The sequence below is a fragment of the Emydura macquarii genome, unplaced genomic scaffold, assembly GCF_026122565.2.
Source record: "Emydura macquarii macquarii isolate MOO-44397 ecotype Brisbane River unplaced genomic scaffold, CSIRO-AGI_Emac_v2 contig_3134, whole genome shotgun sequence".
NCBI classification, from domain to species: Eukaryota; Metazoa; Chordata; order Testudines; family Chelidae; genus Emydura; species Emydura macquarii.
In genome coordinates this window covers 153,411-179,718 of record NW_027133271.1, presented here as the reverse complement: position 1 = coordinate 179,718, position 26,308 = coordinate 153,411, and the positions used below count along the sequence as shown (strand labels likewise).

General features: G+C 52.1%; 1 protein-coding gene across 2 annotated transcripts in view; it reads left to right on the top strand.

Moving 5' to 3' along the window:
- The first annotated feature begins 4,754 nt into the window (after positions 1-4,754).
- Positions 4,755-26,308, top strand: part of PTK2B (protein tyrosine kinase 2 beta) — a 108,297-nt gene continuing 86,743 nt past the window's right edge. The window contains exons 1-2 of one of the 2 annotated variants that reach the window (XM_067531307.1): positions 4,755-4,888; positions 8,289-8,407. The gene's annotated coding sequence lies outside the window, so the exon portion shown is untranslated. Of the gene's footprint in view, positions 4,889-8,288; positions 8,408-11,999; positions 12,352-26,308 lie in introns of those variants that run through there. The other variant, XM_067531309.1, reaches the window with a different exon arrangement.

Below are 26,308 nucleotides of genomic sequence, written 5' to 3'. Positions count from 1 at the left end.
TGCTGGCACAACCGGGGGGGGCGTTCCCATGCTTGGCTACCATCCCGGATGGCCTGGGTCTGAGGCTCCACAGAGCTCACTCAGATGCAGAGGGGTACCCGATCCACTGAGGGGCGGAGGGAAGACAAAGGTGGTTGGATGTGGTGCTAGCCACGTCGCTCCCTTGTGCACCGCTGGCAATGGAAACTTGATGTGCCCTAGCCACAGCAGTCCAGTGAGCTGACTGGCACAGAAGACTGGGGTCTCAGTCCCACGAAGCACAGTGGCTGGGATTGTTCTCGTCTAATGGAGTGTATGAGAAGGGGATGCAATGGTGATAGGGATGCACATGTTTCTAAGACCAGTCGATCTAGGCAGATACCTTAGGAGGGGCTGTGAATATTCCAGCAAACGAGGTTACAGGTCAAAATGTTGGAGAACGCGGTGAACACAATGAAGACTCGCTGTAATATGGCCCAGTCCAATGCTAAAGTGAATGGGAATCTTTCCAGTGACTTCAGTGGGTAGTGGCAGGGCATGTCTCAGCTATAGAGCTCCAAGATTTCCAATCTACAATCTGTAGGGGGGGAAAGCTGGGTGATCCTTGGGGGGTATCAGTTTGAGGGACATATGCTGGAGATCTTATGCTGACAGTACTGAATCATAGAAGATGAGAGTTGGAAGGGACCACAGGAGGTCATCTATTATACTTGGTGCTTTAGTATGGCCAATTTCATAAAGAGGAAAACAAATAAGGGGCCAAATCAGCTGGGAAGAAGAATTTTAATGAGAACAATGTGAATGATAATTGGTAATTTTTTAAGAACATCTCACTAGATGCTCCAAAAGCCACAATCAAGAAAAATTGGTTAAAAAAAAAATAGACCTGACTTAGAGAGAAAGTGAAGGCAGCTATAAATATATATATATATAACAAGTGGAAGAAAGGGGAACTTGATAGTAATGAATATAAATCAGAGGCTAGGAATTGTAGAAAATTGATAAGGGAAGCAAAGGGACACAAGGAGAAATCTAAGGCCAGGGATCAGAAAAGATCCACAAGAATGATTAAAGGATTAAAAAACATGCCTTATAGTGACAGACTCAAAGAGCTCCATCTATTTAGCTTAACAAAGAGAAGGTTAAGGTGTGACTTGATTGATTGATTGATTGCCTACACAGGGAACAAATATTTCATAATTGGCTCTTGAATCTAACTGAGAAAGGCTTAACATAATCCAATGGCTGGAAGTTGAAGCTAGACAAATTCAGACTTGAAATAAGGCATACATTTATAATTGTGAGAGTAATTAATCATTGGAACAATCTACAAAGGGTCGGGGTGGATTCTCCATCACTGACAATTTCTAAAAGATCTGCTCAAGGAATTATTGTGGGGAAGTTTTCTGGCTTATGTTATACAGCAGGTCAGACTAGATGATCACAGTGGTGCATTCTGCCCTTGGAATCTATTAAAGCATTTTACAAAGGACTGTAGATGTTAATATCCCTATTAAACACATGGGGAAGCTAAGGTACAGAGAGGTGACTTGTCCAGGCTCATGCAACAGATCAGTGGCAGAACTGGGCCTAGCACATAGTTCTCCTGACTGCCCAGCCAGCGCTCTGCCCATTGGGACATACTGCCTCCTTGATAATACATTATATTCCCCTGAAAGGGTAAAGGAGAGCCTTCACACCAGCTGTCAGATTTCTCAGAGTTCATCCAATAGGAGAACAGAAGCCATGTCACATGACCTGTGTATCCAATCCATACACTGAATTTTAACTAGGAAATTGATTCCTGAAGAAGAATTATTGGTTGAAATCACCCAGTGATTATTTTTGAAATAGGGATAAACCTGAGTCCCTTGTAAGCTTCTTACAGGGAATTTGTGAAGAGGAAAACAAGCTGGATTCACAGCTTAAATTATTCCCCGTGAATTATTTGCTTGGCTGTAAAGATAAATACCCCCACATATTGGCAAGCCTTGCCAACCCTATGCATTCAAAAATCATGGGTCTGGCCCCCCAGATCACGAGATTTTAAAATAATCTGGGGGAATTCTTTTTATTTGCCTGACAGTTTTTGAGGATCACGTTTTCAAGCATGAAGGGCTAAAAACTTACTATTTTTAAATGAAAGCTGGGATTGTCACGTGACTCCAAATTCCTTCCTGACCCCAAATATGGCGATCAGTTAGACCCTGAGCAGGGGGGCAAAATCCAGCCACCAGACACCTGGGAAAGAATCCTCTGCAGTAATTCAAAGCTCTCTCTATCTAGTGTCCCGTCACTGGAGATATTTGCTGCCTGGTGATGAGATATCCCCTGCCCCTGTGCTTCCATAGCAAACCCGCCAGCCTGGCCATGGGTGACTTGCTCGTTTCACCCCCTCCTCACCATAGCAACCCACATTCAAAAACACGGGGGGCTTCCACCCGCCAGAATATCCGTGTGCTTTGGACCATGCCCTGCACCAAGGGGCCTTCTGCTCAGTAGTTAATCGGCCTGATCCTGCCCACCCTTACTCACGGGAGTGATGCTCGCCCGTGGGAATGGACTCGCTGAGGCCGGCACGGTTATTCTGAGCACACACTTTTCAGTGGGAAGACAACGGAGCACGTTCTCCTCATCCCTCCTGTCCGCCAGCTGCTGCCCCTCCCCGGCTGGCAGTGAGGGATCCGCCGCGGAGGGATCCCAGGTTTTTCCACCCGTCGGCCCAGCCTTTCTGGGATGGGCGCAGGCTCTCGCTGGATCTCTTCAGGCAGATTCCTCCTGCTGCTCTTCTCTCGCTGCCCCGTCCTGGGTTCTCACTTCCATCCTTCGCTCCCGTGTCCTGGCTAGTCACAACTCTCTGCCTCTTGGCCCTGTCGCCCTATCCTGCCTTCTCCGGCGAGTCCCTCTGCCCGGTTCAAACCGCAAAGAATCTCCAGCGTCCAACGTTCCTCCCCTTCTCTTAAAGGGGCTGTGACAGGGTGCCGGGAACCCACGCTCTGGTCACTGGTTAGCCAGGTAGGCCCCTGCAGGCTTGTCCTGGATCCTGCCTTTATCCATGTGGATGGAGAATCTGAAGGGGGAGACGTTACGGTCGCACAGCGGAAGGAAATGCAGAAGCCCTTGGAGAACTTCCAGCAGTCCCACTGCTTGGAGAGGCAGCCCTCGCTCCCCTGGTAGGCTGCATGACAGAAAAACCTGCAGGAATTGATAATGGCGGAAGCCCAGGTGTAGCAACAGCTGCTGCAAGACATGGTGAGTTTGCGGTGGGGATCAGTCATCAGGCATCGGGGAGATGCCTCTGGAAAATGGGCCCCACAGATGACCCTGGTGCATTTTTGGTCACGTTTGAGAGACTGGCCATGGGGCAGGTGGGGATGCGGGAATCTGGGCCCTATGGCAAGCTCTCAGGAGATGTGCAAGCAAGGAGAAGATCAGGTGGCCACGCGGCACTCAGTGACACGCTAGCAAGGGACTACGAAGTGATCTGGGTGCCAGCCTAGACCAGGTGGAGAAATACCAGCAACAATGTCAAGCCACAAGATGAACGGGGGAATTATGGCCCCGGCCATTTGCCCCAAAACGGACAGACTGGGCCACTCACTGGCTGAGGCTGGGACCCCAAGGTGTGGCCAACGTTATTGACACCTGTTATTTGAGAGCAATCCCTGCAGAGCCTCCCTGAGAATCCCCGGGTACGGGTCGGGCGGCATCAATCCATCGCCCGAGATGGCAGTTGAAGGAACAGAGTTTGGAGGGACGTTCCCAGAGGGGGTTGGGAGTTTAAGGGTCTGGATCCAAGGAGGAAGACCGGAGAATCTACAGCTGGAAAGCTCCTAATGATTCCCAACACTCGGTTAGCTTTTTTGACTGCCGCTGCACATTGAGTGGATGTTTTCAGAGACCTATCCACACTGACTTCAGGATCTCTTTCTTGAGTGGTAACGGCTAATTTAGACCCCATCATTTTATATGTATAGTTAGAATTATGTTTTCCAATGTGCATTAGTTTGCATTTATCAACACTGAATTTCATCTGCCATTTTGTTGCCCAGTCACCCAGTTTTGTGAGATCCCCTTTGTAACTCCTCACAGTCGGCTTTGGACTTAACTGTCTTGAATAGTTTTGCATCATCTCCCCACACATCCTCCCCACCCAGGTCCCTTTGCCTGTCCTCCCTCATTGCCCTGAGCGCCCTTCCGCAGCCTGCCACACCTGGCCTGCCCGGCTCCTTGCTTCATGACAATGGCAACCCCGCCCCGACCACGGTGCCCTGGGCAGTCACCCACCCTTAAAGCTGGCCCTGAAAATGGGTCCCGGTCCGATAAACATCTATGGCTCAGCCCTGCGGTTGGATCCGCTAGCTAACGGGGCTGTGCCTGGGCACAGAAGATGGTGCTCACGGCAGCCAGTCTAATCCACACGCTTGTGTTGCAGCATTTAGTGAGATAAATAAGAGAAGAAACGGGGGGGAGGAGGCATAGTTACTCGTTTTGGTTTAGGGGACCCGTGTGTTCCTGCAGACCGCACAACACAGAACTGCGTGGGGCGACTCTGCCGGATGGGCCAGAATCATTTAGAAATTGAATTGGGTGTGGCAGGCACTGGGCGTGTTCATTAGCTGTTTGAAGCTACTTGGATGATTTCCATTGTGGGCAAGGAGCCTAGCAGGACACACCCAGAGTCACTCTCTGAGAGTAGAACCAATGGGAGCTCACGGAGAAGGGGGAGGAGTGAATAAATAGGAATGGGAAACACAGCAATGGAGCAAGGTAAGGGGCTGTGCTCCAGGGATTTGGCTTGCTTGTTTGGTTTAGACTGCAGCAGACTCCCTTGCCCTACCAGAGAAGACAAGGATTAGAACTGCAGGCTGGGCAAATTGCAGGCTGTTGGTGAAGAGACTTAAGGAAGGTGTGGGACTATTGTTTGTTTCCTAAGTTTAAGGAGCTGCTGTGCTCTACACACCCCATGCTGCAGAGACTGAGATGGGTAAATCTGCCCAGGAGCACATGTAATTTTATTTTGCATGTGAGCTTTTTAGTAGTAAGCACTAAAACTTTCAGACCCCCTGCAAAATGTTTAAAAACTTGTTCTTGATAATTGTTTCAGGGTTTCTAAGTAGCTAAATGCATGCATGGCTGTCTGGTAGAGAGAGGTACAACTTTACTAAATGCATTCTCCTTAGAAATATTTGTCCCTACTTTTCTTGGAGCTCTAACTCTGCTTAATGTATGTAAATATAGCTAAATCCTGAAAAGGTGGAACTCTGGCCTGTGCTGCTGTGATACTGGAAAAAGCAGTTATGCAAACACTGGGCCAAGTAGTAAGTGTTTTGTAGGATTGGGTCTGATATAGTTCTCTCTCAAGGATTTGCTGAATGGGGAGTGTAACTCATTAGTAGTAGTAGTAATTCAGTATTGCTAACCCTGAACATTCATAAGTTATGAGATTGGCCTGTAAATTGTGTGTTTTATGCTAAATAACAAATGTTGGGGCCTTTTTCTCTCTGTTGGCTTTGAGCTCTCAGGGTATGCTTCCTTCATCTGTTCCCTGCCAGAGTGAGAAGCTTACTTAAGACAGTTGAGCCATCATGTAATCTCATGACTCCAGCAGCTGGGTCTTTAGACGACTCTCTAAAAATTGCAAGACTTGCAATAAAATCATGAGAGCTGGTAACACTGTTATGACTGATAAAACACTTCAGCAGAGGTCAGGACCCCATTGTGCTGGGAGCTGTACATACGCACACCTAGTGAGAGGCAGTGCCAGCCCGAAGAGCTTACACCTGAATAAACAAGATGTGGAACGGGAAATAGAGGCACTGAGAGGGAAAGTGACTTGCTGAAGACCACTCACCTGGTCAGAGGCCAAGCCAGGACTAGAACCCAGGCATCCTGGTTCCCAGGCTAGACCCCAGCCACATTACTCTTTTACTAGTGTTACTAATACCTTTTTCTCTGATCAGGTAAGCACAGCACTGCTGATCCAGGGTGCTCAGTGCTAGGTAGCCTGTTTTTATGGTTATTAATGTATTGAATAGGGTAATAGGTTTGCCAATTGCTCTAATTAAAGGATTATGAGGTTCGTGTCCTAAATCAGGCTTCAGGTGAGTTTATAAGGACACCGGGTACAACACAGGAAGAATTCCCGTGATAACCAGGATTTGTATAATTTTATAAATTTATTAAAATAACATAAAATAAACAAATGAACTGATATAGAGAAAATAAAATGAATAATCAAATTGATAATGGATTAATACAATCTTAAAGGTAAAGACTTATTTGATAGATATAACTATGATATGCTTTAAACTAGTATACTCACACCCTTCCTGGACTTGGTTGAAAGAGATGTCTAATTTCTCAAGTTGGAGTTGAGTGGAATAAGAGCTGCTTCAAAGCTAAGAGCTATAAGCTAAGACTAACATTACAACTTTAAGAATATAAAATAAAGAATGAATCTTAACACTAAATAAAACGTCAAGCAGGGATAGCTGACAGTCGACTGCCCGATGAGCTGGATTTGATCTTTCTTATACCCCCAAGAATATGGATCCTCCTTCCTGGCCCATACTTGGCCTTTCCACCTCCAAACTTTTGGGGTACATATAATCTATTGGCTACTAGGTTCGTACGTATTATTGACGTATCCACATCCTTTTCCAGGTGGTCTTTTATCTCACCTTTGTTATTTCTAGCTTATTGTGGGTTCTGTGGTGTTCTTGTAAAGTTTCTTGGGCGTAACCGGGGACCGCCCCTTCCTCTTTTAATGTCCCTTGACTTGTCTAGGGTAAAGGTTATGACCATATATGTCTTATCCTGTTCTACATTGATACTTATCTAAACCAAAGGTTGAAAATATATATATACTAACGGTAGCTGTCATCCAGGATGTGGCCTGGAAGGTACTTTGCATTACAGCTGAATAAAATATCTATAATAATGCAAGCAAGCAGGCTAGTTCTATAGGCTACAGCTGTACAAAAGCTTCTAGCAGCTCCCAGTCTAAAGAGACAAACCCAGCCGCACACTAGTGCCAGCCGGAGGGCAGTGGTAGCTTAATGTGGGTGTTTGACTTGCATCAGTCGGTGTTGTGGGGCTGGTGGGGCAAAGTCTGTGTAAAAAGGTGCTGGTGTGATGGTTTTTTGGCAGCAGTTTATATCCGCATCGTGCAGGTGTTCATGATGACACAAGGTGCAGCTGAGGACAAATCGGGCCCCATCTTTGCCGTGTTATCTTCCTATTTCTTTTCTGTTGTGTTAACTTAATCAGCTGAGTACAGAGCCGCTCACTTCACTTGTGACAGTGTGGAGTAAAAAAAACACCCAGTGCACCAAGCTGTCCAAATCTCCATTGCCACTGGAAAGGGTGCGTGCCTTGACCCTAGCTGGGACCCCTGCCCAGCTGCCCCAGAGATTTGTGGGCTCACAGGATTGAGCCAGATCTGGGCACTTCACGCCACGCACACCCTGGCGCCCCGCCATCAGCTGCGGTCACTGGCTGGCGCCCCGGTGCTGGGTAGACTCTGTGTGTTTGATCTGATGGAACTGGAGCCCGGAGAGGTGGATGGCAACAGTTCTCTTTGCTCTTTCGGCCACCTTGATGGGCCGTCCCCTGGGATTGAATCCGAGCCCTTTTGGTTGTAACTCAAGCAGCTGCTGCGCTAGCCGGGAGCTGCAAGGGGCTCGTATTCTCTGCGGACCTACCGCTAGATCAGCGGTTCCCAATCTCTCCAGAAGACTCTGCCCCTTTCAGGAGAACCCCAAAGTTCCACCACATTTAAAAGCTGCTTGCGTACAGAATCAGACCTGAAAAGACAAGGGTGTCACAGCCAGCTGTTGCTGAACAATTGCTCATTGTTACTGTACAATGATAAAATAAATCGATCGGGATAGAAAGATCGTACTCCCATTTCAGTGTGTCGTAGGAAAGGTTTGTTCCCACTGCCTTCGCTAGTGCTTTTTCTGTAGCCTGTTGTAAAACTAGGCAAATATCTAGATGCTCTCATGTACCATCTGGGAGATCTCCGCGTACCTCCAGGGGTGTGGGTACCCCGGGTTGACGGCCACCGCATTAAATGGCCCTTAGCTCCACGCAGGCTGAGCAGCGCCTGCCCCTGGCACTCAGCCGGGGCAGCTTCCCCCGCAGGCAGTGTGTGCCCAGAGCCACACGATGGCAGCAACAACGTGCTGGAAGGGCTGTGGACTTGTGGAGGGAGGGGAAAAAAATACAAGACACGCTGCTGCAACTCTGCCACTGCGGGCGGCGTGGTGAGTGGTTTTTTTTTTTCCCCCCCACCCCTCATATAGGAGTGAGTTCTCCTGCCTGGCTCTCTGCGAGCGGCGCGCAGGGGTAAACATCTGGCTGACGCCTCTGGGTTCCCATCTGCCTTCCCACCTCTGGCAACACCTGACGCCTCTCCTTAAAAGTAAGTTCATGTCTCTGAATGTAGCAGTCGGGGGGTGAGAAGGGGGGAATCTTCCCTGCACGCTGGGTTCGGCTGGATTCTCCAAGCCATTTCATGGGGAATAGATATGGAATAGGGTGACCAGATGTCCTGATGTTAGGTGCCTATATAAGAAAAAGCCCCGATTACCCCCCCGTCCTGATTTTTCACTATCTGGCCACCTTAGTGGTGGAGGATGAGGTGCTATTAATAAATGGTGGCGTGGTTTGGGGTTCCTACCCCTGCGGGAAGAGCGGGGCATGTGTTGGTGCTGAGTGTTTGGGAGACACGAAGGGACCCTCCCTAGGGTAGGACTGGCTGGCTCGGAGGATTTCTAAGGGGCTACTGCACCACTTCCCTTCCGAGTCCCGGGTTCCAGTCCCACCTTGGCTCAGGCTGACCAAAGGCTGCTGCCATCTGCTCAGTCTGGTTAAACAAGTGGCGGTTTCCCCACGCAGGCCACGGGTGGGGACACTGGCCTTTGTGGCACTGCTGGCCGGGCTGTGCCTGGTGGGTAGAAGGGGGCACGAGGCTGGGGGTTGTCTGTCTAGGGCGAGCCTGGCTGTGGGAAATCTAGCCTGGCATTCTCTGTCTGTCCTTCCACCTCCCACGTAAAACCACCCCGCTGCCCGGCTAACTGGGGAGCGTTTGGCCAGGTGAACGGGTCCCTCCCCTGGCTGACTTGCTCCTGGCAAAAGTCCATTGCTGCTGCTGGTCCCCTGCAGCAGAGTGAGTGCAAGTGCTGGGGAAACGGCTCGTAGGCGGCGCGTGCTGGGCTCCGGCTCAGCGGTGCCAGCGCAGGGTTCGGCTGAGATGGGGAAGCAAGGACGGCTCCAGGTCACCCACAACTTCCACCGTGCTCTCCCCTGGGGCTGGAATGAGCTGGGCACTGCCACTTTGTGCTACGGACCCTGTGGCAGATGGCCTCCCTGATGCCCCTCTCCCAGGTAAGGAGGTCCAATTCCCCCATTGCTGCCTTGGCAACGTGTACGGCTCACGTGGCTCCCTGCATGCCCCGGGCCGTGAGGTCCGTCTGGTCTTGCCACCCCCATACCAGTGCAGGGAGCTGTACGCTAGCCCTCAGTAAGGATACGGGCGTAGCCTAGAACTGTTGCCCTGTGGTGGGAGAGGCAGCATGGCCCAGCGGAGTGGAACTGAGAATTGGGAGCCCTGGCTTATTGTTCCGGGCTCTGCCACTGTCTCACTCTGCCACTGGGCAAGTCACCTAACTGCTCAGTGACTCAGTTTCCCCTCCCTCAAATAGGCATGGTTGCGACTCGTCCCCGCCTTGTGATTTATGGCGGATACACGCTAGGGGCGATTACTAAGGGGTTGGGATGGTGCCAACACCGTGGTATTGCATCCCCTTCAGAAGTGAGTGTAGTTTGTCCTGGACCCGTCAAGGGCTGGGCGGGCTAGGGGGGAAGCATAAGCCAGCACAGCCTAAAATGGCTAGTGGCTACTAAATCAGCACTGATCACGGTGTCGCAAAGGCACGGTGCTGGTTCATTGCACCCCCCCCAGGGATTTTTGTGCCGTCCGCGAGCTGGTTCCCACGCAGTTCTGCGCTTGGCCATAGCGGCTGTAATGGCCGGTAAGCAGGGCGCATCTGTGGCGGATTCACCGACACGCCACGCGCTCACGCGGCACGGCCGCCAGCCAAGCTGTGAGGAACGGGGTTGAGGCCCTTCTGCTGCAGAAACCCCCAGCTCTGTAGTGCCGCAGCTACCGGCACCTCTCCTCCACGCATTGCCGAAGTGCCTCACTCAAACATGGCCCTCGGCGCGTGGGTCAGTCCTTGGCCCCTTAATCGACCCCTCTCCCCATTCTCCGGGACGTGAAGGCTGGCTGTGCCCCTTTGCCTTCCCCTTCGTGTTCTTCTCCCTACCCTGTTTATAGGGCTGCAGCGGGTCGTCTCTTCCATGGCGCTGGGCAGTGTTTTTTTCCCAGGGGCGTTAGCTGGCTCCCTAAATCTTCTGGGACACCCCTGGGGCTTTCCCAAGACAGAGGAACTCTGATTTCCGCGGCGGTCTGGCGGGGAGCGGGGCGGAGCTCCGGCTGAAGATCGACCCCGTGTGGGGCCGGCTGTGGGGGCGGCCAGGAGTCCAGGGTGGATGGAGCAGGAGGTGTGGGGGGGGGGGGGGCGCACCTGTCCTTGCACAAGGATGTGGGGCGCAGTGGTAGGGATGCGAAGCCCGGCACATCCCCTGTCTGTGCCGTAATGCCCTGCCTGTAAAATAGCAATACTGTACCTTTCAGCTGGATAGACTGTTAGTTCTTTGGGGCAGGTGCCATCTCTTACCGTGTCTCTGTGCAGCACCTAGCACCTGCCCCTAACCAACATGCTACAGATTCAGTCTCACTTTCTTGCCTGTTTGAAGCTGGATGCAGAGTCCTTCGGCATTTGCTTGGCCGAAACCGTTTGTGGCGCCTTGCTGGCTGTTGTGAAGTCGCTGCTGCAGCCGGCCCCGGAAAGGGTGACTGAACAAATCTTCATTTTCTGAAATAATCCCGTTACCCCCTTCTTTCGGAGGGAGCTGTGTTAATGCCCTTGACCAGCCTCCCAGCTTCATTCTGGAGGTCCTTCGGCATAACAGAGCGTAGGCTTGCTCTCCGTTGTGCTGGAGCTTTTGCACCCTTGCTGAGTTTGTGGTGCCTTGCTGGCTGTTGTGAAGTCACTGCTGCAGCCGGCCCCGACTTTGCAAAGGGTGACTGACATCCCCTGTCAATAGCAATACTGTACCTTTCAGCCCCAGGTGCCATTCTTTGGAGGGGGACAGATTCAGAGCAGCCCAGAGGCTGCTCTCAGGTACGCAGAGGGACCGGCTTGGTGCAGAGCAGCTCAAGATCAGGGGCCTGAAGGCCTCTTGGCACCGTGCTCTGCGGTCCTGGAATGCAGCTGTGGAGCCACGCCCGGCTTCTCACGTGGCCTGGTAGAGATCAGGTGCGGGGGGGGGTGGTGGTCTGATCCTTGACTCAGCTGGAGGCAGGGAGAGGCTCTTGTTTGGGGGGGGGGGGCCCTTTCCCAGAGAGGGGGACCGGGCAAGCCTCTCCCTCTCGCCTGCCGCGCTGGGGGTGACTGCCGCTGTGGCGGAAGTGAGGGCTCGAGGATTCCTGTCCCCAGCGCACGCCACCCGCCCCGAGCCTGTCCAGGAAGTGAGCGGCAGGGGTGTGGTTTCAAAGAACAGGCAGAAGGATGCACACATTCTCATGCCGGCCCGATCCCCCCCCAAGTTCCTCCACCCTGCTCTAGTCTGGCGAGAGTCCTGCAGAGAGGAGGGCAAAGCACCCACCACCCGGCCGCGGGTTTTGCACCGGCTCCCTCTCGTGTAGGTGAGTCCCTTGGCAGCGGGGCGCGGCAAGCAGGGTTATCCGCCTCCTGGCAGGAGCAGGGCAGCCTTTGCACCCGAGGGACCTGCTGTGCTGGGGCTGGCAGAGGAGATGCAGGCGGGGAAAGAGGGAGGGCAGCGCTCGGAGGAATGCAAGGCTGCCCAGACCAGGAAGTGAGAGCGCAGAGAGGGCGTGTGTGTGTAAAACTCCCAGGGTGGTTTTTTTTTTCCCTCTGGGGAAGGAAGATCCCATTTTTCCAAACCTCCGTCCTGGTGCCCCAGCTGCGGGGGGCATGTGACAGGGTGGGGCGGTGCAGACCCCTGGCTGTGTTGCTAACGCCCTGCCCTGGCCGCGAGGCTGCCTCGAAGGCAGGTGAAAAGGTAGGAGAGAGCTGGAGTGGTTAACCCTGAGCGCGCCGGCCTTTCCCGCCTGAATGGTCCGTCTGAGGATACGGCCGGGGCCTGGTCGCTGAAGGGAAGCGCCTGCAGGTGAACGCTGGCTGGTGCGGGGTGACGGTCGCCCCCCCACACCCGGCTGTTGGTGGACTTGCTGTGACCGAGGCAGGACGCCTGGCCCTGACGGTGTGAGCATGCCAGGTTAGTGCAGGTGCCGGCGGACAGCGTGGTCTGGCTCTGTCTAAAAGCCGCTTCCCGCCGGTGTGCGACTGCTGTAGCGTGTCGGCTGGGATTGAACTCTGAGCCCGGAGGGGGCCAGGCTCCGGGCTGTCTCTCCCATGCACCGGGACAGACCTCCCCGGGCCACTGATATTCTGCTAGCTGTGTCAATATTTGCCCTGGCTGGGCCAAATCCCTCCCTGGCATAACCGTACTGGGTGAGCATGGGTCCTTGTATTTACTAGAGGGGCAGAGACAGTCCCTTCCGTACAGCTCCTGATCCAAGAGAACTGGGCCGGTGGCGTACTCAAGGGGACAGCGGCTATGGCTGTTGGCTAAGGGAAGGGGCACCTGTCTCACGATGGGGCAGCCGTGTGGGGTTCTGATGCCAAGAGTGTCCTGTGTCCAAAACAAGATGAACCTAATCTGGGATTGGGCACCGGGTTTCTGCCGATGGAAATCCTGGTTCCAGTCTCCCCTGGGTGAACAAGCAAGGAGAGGTGCTCTCCTAAATGAACCCAGCTGCTGGCTGGAGAACTCGCTGACCAAGTCCATCCCTGGGGCCAGCTACTGGCCGGCAAGTGCAACACACGACGAGGTACCAGCAGGGTTGCCAACCGTCCGTAAATTTACAGACAGTCAGTAAAAAAAAAAAAAAAAAAAAAAGTACAATTTTAACACAGTCAGAAAATCTGTAAAGACATGACAATGTCTCTAACATTGGGTAGAAAGAAAACCTATTGTATTTTGACATGGATTGTCATCGTTCAGAATCGCGTCTCGTTTCATAACGCTACGCCGAGCAGGACTTTGTCACTTTCCTGTTTTCTATTATCGCACATGCCCAAAAAACCCAACTGATCAATTAACGGCGGCTAAAACAGGTGCGCATTCCAAATTCCCGTGGACAGAATAGCCCGAGTGAGTCCACACTGCTGTGACATTGTTGTGTTGTTGATGGTGTTTGTAGTGATGTCAGTAAAACGTTTACTGTCAGTTTAAAAAAAAAAAAAAAAATCAACTTCAGCTCTTCCTGTCAGTAAAAACTGAAATGCCGGGCTGGCACCGCTGGGTACCAGCGGGCAGTGGAGGCTGCCTCTGGTAGATGCTCTGGGGAGTGACCTGCCTTGGAGGTGATTGTCTGCAGGACTCTCCTCTGGAATGGGATGGTAGAGAACGGGCTGTCAGAAGGGGGGATCCCGGTTGCCATGGGAGCACCAAGGAGGGATGGATTGAGGAGGACTGTCCAGAGGGGCAGGAGCTGGAGGATTAAGCAAAGGGAGAGCGTGGGCTGCATATCGGACGGATCCTCCTCCCTGCGAGAGCAAGGGGGATGCGGGTGGACGCTGGGTCAAGCTGTGCTGGACAAAGCACTGGAGCCTCAGCAGCAGGGAACAATCCTGCCCAGGGGGGACGCCCCGAGGCGGCTGAGGCTCCCCTCTGCTTTGTAGCAGGAGAAGGTCGAACGCAGGTTGGAGCTGCAGAGGGGATCCTTCCCAGAGCTGGCTCCGAGTGTGAGCGGGCAAGTTCCCCTCCTGCCATTCCTCCCACCTCAGCTGGGCCCAAACCTCTGCCCGCCGCACAGGGCCTGCCTGCTCTCGGCGGAGGGGGTTGTGAGCTAGCATGGGGCTTTTCCTGGAGTTCCCCGGCTCTGACAGAGAAGGGGAAATGCCCCACGCCGCTGGCGTTCACGCACCATTGGTTTCCTCCCTTGTTACTTATTCCTTCCCTGCTATGCTTTTTCCCCCTGTTCCCTAAAGACTGCAGGAGTTAAGGTGAGGGGGTGTCTGCAGAGCTCGAATGCTAACAGATCAGCCTCCCTATAACGCCTGCCGGCCTCTTCCCCGTTTCCCCCCACCCTGTCCCCTGAAATATGGCCCCTGGCAAAGGCCCTTCCACAGAGCTGAAAATGCTCACAGCCCTCCCCACAGTGAAAATGTGGCTGGCTTCCTCCCTCGCTGCCGCTGGCTCCCGCCCAGCGCATGCCACGCATAGCAGAGACACGCAGCCCCAGGCTCCCTCAGCAGAGCCAGCTTACACGCAGTAAACAGCGGGCCCGGGAAGCTGCGGGCGGCCCACAGGCAGAGGTACGGACAGAACGGGAGCCAGGTGCCAGGCTTTAGCTGCCCTGGCATGCCGCAGAATCCTCGACGGGTGCTCGGTGGTGGGGGAATTTGCCACGAGGACGGCAGGCCTTGCTTTCCCCGTACGGTGCGGTAGCAGCTGTGCAAGTGTCCCCCCCCCTCTGAAAGCGTGTGCTGAACCCCAGGAGATGGGAGACTGTTAGGGCCTCACCATCTTTAATGTACAGATCCGCACACACCTCTGTGGGGCAGGGCAGGGCTAGTATCCCCATTGTACAAATGGGGAAACTGAGGCACAGGGAGGCTAAGTGACTCATCCAGGGGCACACGGGAAATCTGTGCCAAGTCCCAGGCTAGCCACTGGATCATCCTTCCTCTCTAGCCTGCAATCCTTGGCCTCTTTGCTGACGCTGGCACCAGTTTGTACCAGAAGGGAGGGTAAGTTTTGTGGTGAGAAGGGCTGATCACTAGCACCCAAATTGAGACCCCCCCCATATCCTCTCCCCCAATAGCCATCAGCTGGTAACGACTTCAGGCTATTCCTGACCTGGGCTGGCCTGGAAGGGTTTTGATCTGGCCCCGGGGGAAGGATTTGAATGCAGACTCCTGGCTCTGGTGCAGCACTGGGAGAGAAGCTTGTTTTCACCACCCCATGGGCTGGGTTCTTAAAAGCAACGTCCTGTTCTCCGCTGGGCGCATTGCAGGGCTCTGTTTGCACAGAGTCCCATGGCCATTCAGACTTATCTGTCTCTGCATCAGTGAGCTATGGTCAGCTCTGAGAACTGTGGTCAAGTCCCATGAGAAGATGTGAATCTGCCTCTGTATTTCAGTGAGCAAGAGATTCTTCTGAGGGGCTTGAACTAATCCCCCCACCCCCCCATGTGAACAGCTCTGTGCTGGGGGAAATCTGCGTCTTTGCAGCCAGTCTCTAGCCCAAAATCCTAGGCTGTGGGGGCGGGGGGTAGCCTCAAAATTTGGGATCTGGAGTTAAAACTTGTGGCTGATAGATGTATAGTATGCGTCTCGGGGAGCTAGAGAGAAAAATATTGTGTGTATTTAGCGGTGTCTGTGGGAGAGACAGATGGGTGTGTGTGTGTGACCCTGGATCTCAGCGTGGTGGGGTAAGGGTGGGAAGAGACAATTTGTGTGTTTCAGCATGTCTGTCTGTGAGGCATTCTCTCCGTGGGTCACTGCAGATGAGGCAGTGGGCATACGAATGTTTTTTTTTTTTTTTTCTCTAGAGCCGTTGGGACTCTGGGAAGTCCTGGAGAGCAGCGCTTTGCTGTCCCTGAGTGTCTTTCCCCCTCTCTTTTCTCCCCCAATGCATTTGCAGACTAAAGCATTCGTGCTTTTTCTGTGTCTCTTTGAATGGAAAAGCCTCCCCCGCCATGATCTCTGTATTGGACGTTGCTGCTGGAAAGCTCTCTGGCTCTGGGTTTGTCATTTTTACCTTCCACCCGTCCTGTGGTGCACAAGTGGCAGTGCTCCTCCAAGTTCTGCTTTTCCATTGCCTTCACGTTTGGGCTATTATTAATATGCACTGTGCAAACTCCTGGGGGTGGGTGGGGGCAGGGAAGACAATGTCTTCTGAATCACTTTGCTTTTCCCTCAGCATAATTATTACTCAGGATGGGTTGACGTAGAAGTGAAGCCTCGGTACTGAGTTTTGCTTGTATTTAAAATTATAATAACGTAAGGGCCCGTGGAACGCCCCAGAGCGCTAGCTATACAGACAGCATGGTTACGGCAGGAATAGAATAGAACCTGCAACCTGTGGTGCTTGTGAGAAAGCAGTAATTCCCTGCGCTGATGAAAGAACCAGCTGGAAGAAAGCACTCTCCCCAATCATCTCCCTCCCACAAACAGAACATTTTGCCAACAATGGAAAATCTTTCGATGAAAAATCAAAAAACTGAAATATTTCAAGTGGGAAATGCGACCAGGGTGACTCCTGGGCATTACAGTTCTGGCGTCCCACGCTCCCAATTTCCCCTCTACAGGCTGGATTGCCTCGTCAGACTACGTTCCCCATGATGCCCCACGGCCTCCCTTCTTGGTGAGGGAAGGCAGTGCATCATGGCAGATGGAGTCCAGCCAGAGAGCCCAGTGCGCACAGGAGGACGAGGCTTCTGAATTACATCCCCCATGAGGCACCGGGCTGGCACTTCGGGACGGGTGTTTCTGGTTTGTCGGGAATTCAGTTTTTTGACCAAAAGTCCACCCAAAAAAAAAAAGTGTCAGCCCCAAATTCCTGTTAGAAAAACACATGGTTTCGATGGAAAGTTGCCGAGCGGCCATAGTCCATGGGAAGTGAGTGGGTTGTATTTAGCAGGGCAGCTACAAACAAGAACCTTTCTAACACGGGCTAACCCAGTGTTTTAACACCTGCCGGAACACTGTCTGGGGAGTGAAAACGCATTGAAATGAAGAAGACGCCTCGTGTGAGCAGGGCTTCCTCCTCCTGTGAGGAAGAGCTGCGGGCTCGGGACCCAAAACCCCTGTAATCCGCTGGCTAAATGCGTCCGACGCAGCGGAAGAGCTCACCACTGCCCTCCGAGGAGAGAGCTGCTCTTTCAGCTCAAATGCGAGAGGCCTGTCCTTTTGGTGCCGAAGGCCCCAGGTCAGCCCCTGGTGGGGGTGAGTTTCACACCGAAGAACCGGCGTGCAAGAAGCTCATGGAGCAGGCTGGGTGAACCTCCACAGCTTGCAGGCTTCTGTCTGTGCGGTGCTTAGATGCTATGCCAATTGCTGCTCTAGAGAGAGAATCCTTGTTTCATCTGCATGGAGATATCCAGACCATCTGGTTACTAGGTAGGCCATCCATAGAATCCTAGAAGATGAGGGCTGGAAGGGACCTGCGGACGTCATCTCGTCCAACCCCCTGCTCAACGCAGAACTTACCTCGGCTATATCATCCCAGCCAGGGCTTTGTCAAGCCTCAGCTTAAAAACCTCTAAAGATGGAGATTCCACCACCTCCCCAGGTAACCCATTCCAGTGCTTCACCACCCGCCTAGGGAAAAAGATTTTTCTAATATCCAACCTAGACCTCCCCCATTGCAACTTGAGACCATTGCTCCTAGTTCTGTCATCTGCCACCACTGAGAACAGCCTAGCTCCATCTGCCCTGGAACCCCCTTCAGGTAGTTAAAGGCTGCTATCAAATCCCCCCTCATTCTTCTCTTCTGCAGACTAAACAAACCCAGTTCCCTCAGCCTCTCCTCATAAATCACGTGTAACTTTTCACATGTTTTTATGAAACAATTTAACTGCTGTAAACTTAGGCCAGAACAAACTATGAATCACAGGATAAGCACATGGGTGATTGTACTGGGGTTATTTATTTTAGAGATGTGACAGATAAAAGAGGAGGTGGCAAAGGTATGCAGAATAATGCATGGTGTAGAGAAGGTAGCTGGGGCATGTTTGTTCAGAAGTGCCCAAGGGCGTGATTCACAAAGGTTTGTAGGTGCCTACATCAATGGGAATTATTAGGCTCAGTGACCCTGCTTTCTCGTTGTGTTTCAGAGGCCGGGCTCCAGCCCACGTGGGAACATCTACACTACTATTTTTGGCCCTGTAACTTGAGCCTGAGTCAATTGACCTGGGCTCGGAGACTTGCTGCTGACATGATTAGGTTTTCTTTTTTTATTGCTGCTGTGTAATGTGACCCCCTTTTTGTAACACAACACCACAGGGGCATTCTATGAAATTGGAAGGTGGCAAATTCAAAACTGAGACCAGAAAAGACTTTCATACAGGGGAAAAATTGCCTTTGGAACTCATGGCCACAAGATCTCATGGAGGCCAAGACCATAGGAGGATTTAAAAAAAAAAGGGGGTGGGAAGCTAGTCTGATATATAGATAGCAAAAATATCCAGAGTTCTAAGCGTGGGATTAAAGCTGTGTTTTCCAAAGGAGGCCACAGGATTTGGGAACTCAAATTTAGGCTTCTTTGAAGAAAATCCCAGCCTAAAAAAAAAGAAACAAGAGCTTTAGAAGAGAGGTAAATACCTTCATCCCACTCCCCACTCCAGGAGCTGACAGCCTAATTCATGGGGTAATTATTAGGGCAAATGTCTGGGGGCCCCAACACATTATATGCTGTATCAGTAGCATTCCTGTAGCACCACTACTATCAGGTCTGAGCTGGGCTAGGTCTTGTGCAAACACATCACACTCAGCCAGAAGCCTCTGGACAACCGAAGTCTGAGACCACACAGCAGATTGGAGCCAGGCCTAGAACCCACAGGGCCTGTATTTTAGGCCGGGCCCTACCCACTGGGCCCCATTGGCAGTTGATGTTACTCAGGAAGCAGTTCTTCCATAAATGCCAATTGATGCCTGGTCACTATAGGAGACAGGACACTGACCTATGGGGAGTGTGGGTCTGATTCACTCTGGCTGGTCCTGTGTTCCCTATTGGGGTACAAAGAAGAGAGCCTGGAGTGGATTAAAGAAGAGAAAGGAAGAGACGGTGCTTCAAGCCGTACGTTGCTGTGTCAGCTCGCCAGGACTGAAATGCCTCAGAGGGAAGCACCTGTGTATTGAGGCTGCTATCAGAACCACATAATAACCCGTAAAGGGGACCTCTGTGCCCAAACCAGGGATTTCCCTACACCCACCCCTGAATTTCCCTAACACCCCCCAGTGGTCAACTAGCTGCATGCAGTGTTGCTAATTGAGTCATTGGTTGGAAATGGGAATTGAAAGTGAAACATTAAATACACATTTTAAAAGCAGCTAGAGAACATGATCAAACACTTGTACCTAAAAAAGCCTCATGGGTTTGAAATGTTCCTTTACGACCACGTCGGTGCATTTGTTTTGGTGGTGTTGGGCAACCTAATAATTTCCAATGATGCTTTGTAAGCAAGGTCTGAATGAGCTCTCCCCTGCCAGCTAGTGATGAGATGGGTTGAGGGAAGGGAAGCCTTCGGGCCCAGGCTGTATTTACATGAACACACCTGCTCTGCCTAGGTAGCCCGCAGACAGAGAGCTGGGTTTCCCAAGTGATCAATTCTGGCTGCCTGGTGCTGAGGGAACGAACAGACCAGGCAATCCTCAAGTGATCCATCCCTGTCCTCCACTCCCAGCTTCTGGCAAACAGAGGCTAGAGACACTCAGAGCATGGTTTTACATCCCTGCCCATCCTGGCTAAAAGCCATTGATGGACCTGTCCTCCATGAACTGATCCAGTTCTTTTTTGAACCCTGTTATAGTTTTGGCCTTCACAAAATCCCCTGGCAAAAAGTTCCACAGGTTGACTGCGTTGTGTGAAGAAGGACTTCCTTTTGTTTGTTTTTAAACTTGCTGCATATGAATTGCATTGGGTGACCCCTAGTTCTTGTGTTATGTGAAGGAGTAAATAACCCTTCCTTAGTCACTTTCCCCACACCAGTCAAAATTTTATAGACTTCTATCATATCCACCCTTTAGCTGTCTCTTTTTTCAAGCTGAAAAGTCCCAATCTTTGTAATCTCTCCTCATAGGGAATTGTTCCATACCCCTAATTATTTTAGTTGCTCTTCTCTGTACCTTGTCCAATTCCAATATCTCTTTTTTGAGATGGGGGTGATCAGAACCACATGCAGTATTCAAGGGGTGGGCGTACCATGGATTTATATAGTAAAAGTGGAGGAGCTTGGTTTGCCAGATTGATCAGCAAAGCCAGTGCTGACAACCTACATTAAGAGGCCATAAAACACAAAGCCTCTGGACTGCGTCGACCTGCAGAAAGCCTTATAAACCACTCAATGTCAAAGCCAATTTTAGACGTTCTTAATGAGGCTGTTAAGGATGCTGGAGACACAACACAGTTTATGTGAACAAACCTGGCTGTCACGCCATACTTTCGATTTCAGCAAGAGAGACCGGCCAGTGTTAAGTGCATTGTCACTTGTTAATCCTGAAGTTGGACACTGGTTCTGAACTGGCAAATGCTCACCATCTTTCTGCAAGAAACTCAACTGATCGGTTAGAAGCATGTGGTACAACAGCGGAAGACTCAGCAGTTGAAAAGTGAAGAACTATCAATACATTAAAAAAATGTGCATACCTGGCTGATGAATGCACCGATGTAAAGGGCCATCAAGTATTAAGTCATTGTGCACATTATCCTGATGTCAGTGGCAGGCCAATAGATGCATTTCTAGATATTCAGGTTATAGAAGACACGTCAGTGCATCCGTTACAACCCGTATCTTAGAGTAAAATGCTTGTAAATTGAACCCCAAACGGTTAGATGGCTGCTTGTGCATTTGATGGAGCTGCAAACTTCTCTGGAAGACCTAGTGGAGTACAAGCTTTGCTCAGAGAAAAGTATAACCCTAATCTCTCCTGTGCACACGGCAGAGACCAAGTATTCCAGCTAGCACCAGTACAAGCTGCAGAATCTTCAAAAGACATTACAAAAGCCATAAACGTAACATCTTCATTATACTTTTTTTTTTCTCCAGCCAGAGTCTAAAAGGACTGAAGGTCTTGGAAAAAAAATAGATGTTCAAATTAGTCCAACCTGGGAAAACCTGCTAGCTTTCTCATGAGCGATGCTTGGCTGTTGTCTTTTAAAATTATTGCAGCTGTTATTACGGGTTTTGGAAAGCATCAACCGAGATGCGATGGGTTTAAGTGGTGAGGCTGGTGGACTCCTTTTGCTACTGAATTCGGAGAAGATTAGCGCCATTCTCTCGTAAATCTACTGTTGAAGCTACTTGGGTCATTTAAACAATGCCATCCAGGTATCTGCTGCGGCAGCAGTAGATCTCTGTCCAGCAATAGACACTAGGCTTGGATCAATCGGAGAGAGATCCACTGAAAACATCCTGGGAGAAGCAAAGACTTCAGTTCAGAAGTTGTCTAGTGAAGGCACTTCTATTGAATCCTTCAGTGAGGAGGACGAGGGTTTGTTAAGGCAGCCGAAAAATGACAGAGACTCGATTCTTACAAATCTACAACAGCGACTTCTGGATTCTGTCAACCTCGACTGTAGCTTTTACGGTTGCCTGGCTTATAAAAACACCGCCAGTTGAGTGCAGTGAGGTACTACCAGCACCGGGGCTGCTATGTGGGCAGGACAGAAGAGAGAATTTGAACTGTGAGGGGGGTACAAGCCATGTCCCCCTTGGCTCTACTGGGCATGCTCCACCTGCAGCATCAGTACAAAAGAGAGCAGCCCAGCTCGGCTGGGGCGGACCGGGGAGGAGAGGGGACGCACCTTGCAGGCTCTTGCGTAAGCACTGCTAGAGAGCGGAGGGTGAGGCTGCTGCAACCCAGGCGGGTGCCCCGCTCTCCGAAAGAGTCCCCTGGGGAACGGAGTTGCCGGGAGCCGCACCAGCCGATGACCCCAGCGACCTGGGAGAGCGATAGACCTTGACGCCGGAGAACGGGGTAGGAAGTGGCCCAGGGGACTTGCCCGTTGCTACGGCGGGGGAATCGGCGACCCAGTCGGCGTGTTTCGGATGGATCCCCGCTGGCTGGGTGGCCAGCACCCCCGCCACTGACCGGGCCCAGGGCTGGGGCTCGGAGGAGCAGGGAGGGCCTGAGGCCCCCTACCCCAGGCGCCGCCCACCCCTAGGTGGTGCCCCACTTCCCCTATGTGCCAAAAGGCCACATTCACCCACAGAGGTGGGTGACTGTATTGACTCTGGCCATTAGGCCACCCTGCCCTGATCGAAAGGGCCATTCTGTTGACTCTGCCCTCAGCACAGCGGAGTGTAGGGGTCCAAAGGCAGCCATATTGACCCTAGCCACTAGGCCATACAGCCCAGACGAGAGGGGCAACCATATTGACGCTGGCCACGGGCCCATGCTGCCCTGAAGCAACGGGGGGAGACAGTTAGACTCAACCGTGGGGCCACAACGCCCCTTCCCCCCACCCCAAAAGTGGGAGGGGGCGAACACGCCCCCCGACATGAACACAGAGGGGAATGAATGGAGATTTGACCTCAACTTTATCCTCCCTGAGGGCTTTGACACCCGTCTTTGTGCTCTGTTTCCTGGGATGAAAGAAGTAGGGACTCCTCCCAGTCACAACAGCTATAGCGGAGCGGCCTTTCTTCTCACGGAAGAGAATTTTGTGTTCTGAAAGAAGCCGCCTTCTGCCTGATCCTGAGCCTATCCTGGACTGGAAGCAGCGGACCCAGGAGGAGCCGCCCAAGAAGAATGCATTGCATGCGAGACGTTTTCATCAACAGCGTTTGTGCAAAATTACCAGAAACCGAGCAGGGTGTAGATGCAGAGCTTCCTAATAGGTGTGAGCTGCCAACTTTAGTGTGTCTGATGATTTTAAAACCTGAGTTTAATCTAACCAAATGGCCATGAAACATTTTTCAGTGTTTAGTATGGTGCCATACAGCCCATCTCCACCCTCAGGGCCTCACCCCTCATCGGACCTCAACTCTCACCCCCTGTAACTTTGAACACACATCCCTAATTTCAATTCCTGGGGGAAAACACAGCCACACAAACCCTTCACCCAAGGGACCAAATATCCGCGGGAACTTTCATTCACGGCCGGCCATCCATCGGGTTGACAGTTCTCATTGATGGACTCCTCCCCTGCCCAGCAAATCCCCTTCCTCTTCACAGCTCTGCAACACACACCCACAACCCCTGCAGCTCACACCGTCATGCAGAAGGTGGGCTGTGATCGGACTGACAGCCGCAGCTCTCGCTCACCTTTGTAATGTCAGCGGCAAGAGTTGGATCACGTGAGGTTGGACTTTAAGCTTTTGCCCTCCAGCGGCAGCTGGAATAATGTGGGGTGCACACATTGTAGTTGTCTGCAACTCACCAGTTTGTGCTAACGCCTTGATGTACTTTGATAATAAGAGGCCCTGTTCCACCCTCATGCTTCAGGGCCAAAGCTTTCAGCAGCTGGGGTCAGGAATTATTTGTCCCCAGACTGGAAGGACTAAAGTCGACCAGCCGCTGCTTAGGACTCAGGGCTTAGAGATAGGAGACATGGGCTGTCTTGGTGACTGTAGGAGTGCTGCTTTACCCTAGGATAGCTGGTGCCTCAGTTTCCCCTCACACAGGGTAGATCTCCCAGCTTCCCCAGGAAGGAATTCCGGCCAGCCCCAAGACTCTTTCTGGGCACAGTTTTAGGATTTTAGGAGGACTCTGCCCGCCCTGGGCTACAGCTTCCAGACACTTTCCTCCTTGCCCCTCTCAGTGCTGGAGTTGGGGGCAGAATCTTCTCTTCTCTTCCCTTCCTTTCAGTCCCCTTCTTCCCAGCCTCCTGCATGCCTCTCAACTCAGTCAGTTGCTGGCTTTTTGTGTGGCTCACCTAAAACCCCCTGCTCCTCGCCTCCTGTTCTCAGCTGGCTCTGATAATTCAATAGGGCGGGTTGGACTGAGGGACAGGCCACTTCATGACAGAAATTCACCTAGTACCCTGGGGCAAGTCAGTTAGACCTCTGCCCCTTTAACTTGCAGAGGGTGATGGTCCCCCACCTGCCTCCTGGGCTCTGAGATCCAGCCACGCGGTATCAACGCCTGACCTTCTTAGGGGACATCCCGCTGGCTTTGCCAGTTGCTCCCTGAAGCATTAATGGCTGGGGTAGCGGGCCCTGGGGGGTGCTGGGTCTGAAGAGCCCTGTGTTGTGCCCATGCTACCGTAGATTTGCAATATACCTACTGGAAAGTTGTCATGCCAGGCTGCACTGGAGTGTCCCATGGATGCTGCACCTCGCCATCTTCTCCCTCCACCCCCTCTCTTGCTGCTACTGGTGTTTTTTCAGAAGCAGCCAAATATGGAAAACAGACCCTTCCATTTCCTTTGCCCCCCAAACCAGGCAGCGGCATCACATATGGTTTCACTTGGGTTGCTTAGCGACCAACCTGCTTAGCGACCAATGAGGGACCTGTCATCACACCTCCTCGAGGTTTCCCCGTGGTGCAAAAACCCACGACACAAGCGCTCCTCGGCTTGCTTCCTTCGTGCAGGGAAAGGTTACTGGGAAACATGCCCACCCTGCTCCTGGGAGGTGGGTTCCCCATTGCAGAGTTGGATTTATTTTTAGTCTTTCAGCATCGGTCGGGCTTTTGGTTTTGATTCACGTGACAGCGATGGGCTAATATAACATGGGTCTAACTCCCTGCCACGGCTCTGCTGGTGCTCAGTGCCGACCAGCGGCCCCCAGCTATTCCAAAACCGGCCTCGCCTCTAGTGGCAGGACCCGGTGATTGAATTCTGGCCCGTCGGCTGCCTAAATGACATCCCCTACCTTCCGCACCATGGCAGTGCACTGAAGCATTGCCTCTGACCAGCCGCCTTAGCGCTCACGACCTGCCGTCCCACAGTAGCCACGCCCCAGGTTCCTGATTGGCTGGGCAGGCAGCAATCTGATTGGATGCCTGGACTATATAAAGACGCCGACAGGCAGCGGAAGCTGTTTGAACCACAGGCCCTTCCCTGGCTCCCCGGTCTTGTCCCCTCGCCCGCCTGCACCTCCCTGACCCGCCGGCCTGGCCCCCGTGGGTTGGATCTCCTGACTCCTGCCCCCTGCGAGGATTGCGGCCGTTGCCCCGCACTGCCTCTGATGCTGAATGACCCCCCGGCTCCCAGGCCGCTGCTTGGATTGCCTCCAAACCTGCTTCGTCCCTTGGGCCTTTCAGTCCCACGCTTTTGCCAGTGAGTCGGTGATGCTCGATTCCAACCTGCAGCCCCCCCGCTACTGCAGCCCTGAGTGTCCCTGGAGTTGTGAATGCCAGTCACGCCCCCGGGGATAAAGCCCTGAAGCCTGCCGCCCCGCAGGGCAGAAGTCCCAAGCTCCCCTTCCAGCCCAGCAGCTGAAGTCCTGAGCCCCACCCCTGCTGGCCCCTGGAGTTTTCATAGCATGTTGGGGGAGGGGATGTGGGGGGGCTCCGGGAAATAATCTATGAGAATTTAAACCCTGTGTGCCCACAGGTAAAGCCTCTAAGTGAATTCTTTCCCAGGTGTCTGGCTGGTGGGTTTTGCCCACATGCTCCGGGTCTAACTGATTGCCACGTTTGGGGTCAGGAAGGAATTTCCCTCCTGGGTCAGAGTGTCAGAGACCCGGGGCGGGGTTTCGCCTTCCTCTGCAGTGTGTGGCTCGGATCACTTGCCGGTTTAATCTAGTGTAAATGGTGGATTCTCTGTAACGTGAAGTCTTTAAATCATGATCTGAGGACTGCAGTGACTCAGCCAGAGCTTAGGGGTCTATTACTTGTGTGGGTGGGTGAGATTCTGTGGCCTGCAACGTGGTCAAATGATCATGATGGTCCCTTCTGTCCGTAAAGTCTGTGAGATTTGGGAGCCAAAGACCCATTTTCAAAAGCTCCTTCATGACTGAGGCATTAGACCAGTTTAACCCTGATTACCAAGGGTGTCCGGCTAATTCATTCATGGGTTCTCTTTATTGACGCTGGGTTGGATCTGTTTTAATTTGTCAGTGTCGGGGATGTATGAGGATCTGGAGAATGCAATGGGACCTTTGTGAATTACATTACTAGCAAATAGGGATGGATTAAACCATGGATTAAACGCTCCTGCCCGGCAGGGAGGAATGGGAACAGATCTGGGCACAGATCTGGGCACGGAGGACTTTGCTGTTGCTAGAATGGGTTGAAACTCCCGTACGATTTTCCTGGATGTTTTCAGGAAAACTCGGATCTCTTTAAAAGCTGAAATTTCATTGAAATTGCCCATTTCCAAGCAGCTTCCTTCGTTATTGTGCTGCACGCCATGGGATTCCATGGCCGGAGCAAAGAGAGAACTCCAGTTTCCCCGCCTGTACTGCATAAACCCTTGCTGGTTTAGCTTAAATCATCATCAGCTATTAGCTAGTATAGGGCCTAGGACACGCTTTTTCAGCCAGTCTGATTTCATC